Genomic DNA, 4014 nt, shown 5'->3' on the forward strand with positions numbered 1-4014 from the left:
AAGAAGTCAAAATGTTATATATATATATATATATATATATATATATATATATATATATATATATATATATATATATATAGATATATCACGTCAATAGAGATGTATCTTTTAGAATTAGAAGGGAGCTTCTAGGCTCAATGGTGGAGATTAATTCAATATTCATCATCCATTTTAATCCTCACTATCCAATGTTAAAATTACTCAAGGATTAATTAAACCTGCATATTTGGATTAGTGATACCATGGTTTTTCCTGAGGGTTTTTCCCAGGGTTTACAAATGAAAATACATACCATGGAGGATACTTGGCTTGTAAATAGGATTTGTTACAATACTATGGATTATTAAGCTTGAACAATGATATTTCTTTTGACTCGTTCAGTAACATTCAGGAAGCTTGAAGAAGTTAAAATGTTATATATATATATATATATATATATATATATATATATATATATATTGTTGGGTTTTGTTATATTCTTTCCACGTAGTTAACAGGGGGTTTGAGGGGCACCCGTAACCCCACTTTATGGGGTCTGGGGTAGCGCCCCAGAAAATTTTGGTTTTGGACCCTATGTTAGGTTGGGTGGACCCACCTATGGTTTTTGCATGATTTTCTCACATGTTTTTTGGACGCGATGGTTTTCGGTCCATGGTTTTGGACATGATGGTTTTCGGTCCATGGTATTGGATGCTTTGACATGTATAAAAATGTATTGTAACATTGAAAGGAACATAATGAAAAGTCAAGCTGGTAGTCCCAGTTTTGGGATCCAGGGGAAAATCTTTGTTTATATGTGTTTTATGTGTTCTGCTCTCGCATTATTTATTTTCTATGTTTTAGAATTTTTATGCAGGTAACATTTGTACAAGGTTAAAACATACATTTGGTATCAGAGCATATTTGGCTTCAAGGGGATGTCTTTGTTGCTGAGGGGTTTCGGTCGGGCCTGTGGTAGACCCTATTCAGTGGGACATCTGTGAAATCGATTCTGGTGGTGAAAGAAGATGGCGAGCAGTGGAAGGATAGAGATCGAGAAATTTAATGGTTAGAGTTTTGAGTTATGGAAACTGAAGATGGAGGATCTGTTGGTGGATAAAGATCAGTGGATCGCGGTAGATCCGGGTACTAAACCAACGGGAGTGTCCGATGAAGAATGGAAGAAGTTGGATCAGAAGGCAAAGAGCACAATACTATTGTGTCTCAGATTCAGTATTGCTAAATGTATCAGGGGAAGCTACGACGAAGGCTTTGTGGGACAAGTTAGGGACTTTGTACCAATCTAAGTCTCTGGTGAATAAACTGTTCCTGCGGAAAAAGCTGTATAACCTGAGGATGAAAGATGGAGACTCGATGACAGAGCATCTGAACGCATTTAATACTGTGGTAAGTCAGTTAGCATCTATTGATATTAAAATTTCAGATGAAGATAAGTGCATTAGTTTGTTGTGTTCTCTACTAGATTCGTGGGATAGTCTAGTTATTGCAATAGGTAGCAATGCAACTGCCTTGCAGTTTGATGAAATAGTCTCAGCCTTGCTAACGGAGGAGATGAGACGAAAAAATATGGAGAGCCAAAATGGTGATTCCTTATCTGTACGAGGACAGCCTTAGAACATAAACAAGAATAAGTCATCGAGTGGGAGATCTAAATCTAGAGGTAGATCTAAATCTCCAGGAAAACCTGTAAAGGTGGTGTGCTGGAAATGTTGAAAGGAAGGAAACTTTAAAAGGGATTGTAAATCTAAAGCTCCTAACAAAGGAAAGGGATCTGAAGAGGCTCCTTCTGTAGAGGTGAAAACCACCTCAGATGAAGGTGGGGATGTGTACTTGGCTTCTTCAAGTACACATGTAGATCATGAGGCATGGTTGATTGACTCAGGTGCATCCTTTCACTTCACTCCCCATAGAGAGTGGTTCTGCGAGTATGAGAGATATGATGGTGGTGATGTCTTCTTGGGGGATGACAAGAAGGCTAGAATCATTGGTCGCGGAAAAGTAAAGTTGAAGTTACAAGGTGGAAGGGTTAGAACACTTCCGGCTGTTCTGCATATTCCTGCATTAGCCAGAAATTTGATTTCTGTTAGTAAGCTGGATGATGAAGGTGTAAAAACAGTGTTCGAGAAGGATACCTGCAAGATGGTTTGGGGAGCATTGGTATTGATGTGGGGGGTTCAGATTGGAACTCTGTACAAGCTGCAACTTAGCACTGTTGTTGATGGGTGCAACAATTTCGTGGTTCCTGAAAGTGGAGCAGTAAATCTAGTGGTCTCTGGAGAAAAGACCATGCTGTGGCATCAAAGGCTTGGACATATTGGAGAGAAGGGCCTTTGACTACTTCATGGTAAAGGTATGGTAGAAGGTATGAGTAATAGCTCTCTGGATTTTGATTTTTGTGAAAATTGTGTATACAGGAAGAAGAATCAGGTGAGTTTCCCCTCTAATGGTAAGAGGGCGAAACATATAATAGAGCTTGTGCAAAGTGATGTGTTTGGACCTGTGAAGGTTCCATCACTGGGTAAGTTTGTGTACTATGTATCATTTATAGATGACTTCTCAAGGAATACATGGATATATTTCCTTATGAAGAAATCTGAAGTCTTTGATAGGTTTAAAGAATTTAAGGCTCTAGTGGAAAACCAGACAGAGAAGAAGATAAAGGTGCTGAGGACAGATAATGGTGAAGAGTTTTGTTGTAAGGAATTTGAAGAATTCTACAAGAAGTGTGGTATAGCATGGCAGAAGACTACTCCATATACACCTGAGCAAAATGGAGTTGCCGAAAGAATGAACAAGACATTGATGGAAAGGGCAAGAAGTATGGTCAATGGTGCCAGGTTAGGACAGGGATTTTGGGCAGAGGCAGTGGATACTGCATGTTACCTAGTCAACATGTCACCTTCATTAGCATTGCAGGATAAGACTCCACAAGAGGTATGGACTGGTAAGAAACCCTCTCTTTCACATCTAAGGGTATTTGGATGTGATGCATATGTACATGTTCCAAAGGAGAAAAGAAGAAAGTTGGATAGTAAATATGAAAAGTGCATCTTTATTGGGTATAAGGATGGTTTAAAGGGTTATAAGCTTTGGAACCCAACAACAAGGAAGGTTATGTAGAGCCGAGATGTGGTGTTCAGAGAGGTGAAAGATGTTATTAAACATGAAGTCCAACCAAAGTAACCTGAGAATATAGAGTTTGAGCTAAAGGAGGAAGAATCAGACTCTACAATAGAGGAGGAATCAGAAGATGAAGAGCCACAAACTCTGGTTGTGAGAAGATCAGTTCAAGAAAGAAGGCAGCCAGAAAGGTATAGTCCATGTGCTTTCTGTTCAAATTTTGCTTTGTCTGTTACTGATGATGATCCTAGAATTGTGAAGGAAGTAGTGGATTCAGAGGATGGAAAACTCTGGAAAGAGGCCATGGTTGATGAAATGGCATCTTTGTACAAAAATGAGGCTTGGGATTTAGTGGAGTTTCCAGCTGGAAGGAAACCCGTTGGAAGCAAATGGGTGTTCAAAAAGAGGACAAATGTAGAGGGAAAAGTGGAGAAATACAAAGCTCGGTTGGTAGTAAAAGGTTACTCCCAGGTGTCGAGAATTGATTTTGGTGATATTTTTTCTCCTGTTGCCAAGGTAACTTCTATTAGGTTACTTTTATCTGTTGTTGTTGCTTCTGATTTTGAGGTAGAATAGAAGGATGTCAAGACAACATTTCTTCATGGGGATATGGAAGAGGAGATCTACATGAAGCAACCTGAAGGCTTTGTAGTGAAGGGTAAGAAATAACTGGTATGTAAGTTAAAGAAGTCTCTGTATGGGTTAAAACAATCACCAAGGATGTGGTATCAGAAATTTGATACATTTATACAGGGACATGGCTTCACCAGAAGCAAAGCAGATCACTATGTGTATTTTAAATTAATTGGTGACCATGTTATTTATCTGGTCTTGTATGTGGATGATATGTTGTTGGTTGGAAATGACAAAGAAGTTATCTAGGATTTGAAGACC

This window comes from Pinus tabuliformis, chromosome 9 (assembly GCF_031772625.1).
Source record: "Pinus tabuliformis cultivar Carrire ecotype Pingquan chromosome 9, CPIR1, whole genome shotgun sequence".
NCBI classification, from domain to species: Eukaryota; Viridiplantae; Streptophyta; class Pinopsida; order Pinales; family Pinaceae; genus Pinus; species Pinus tabuliformis.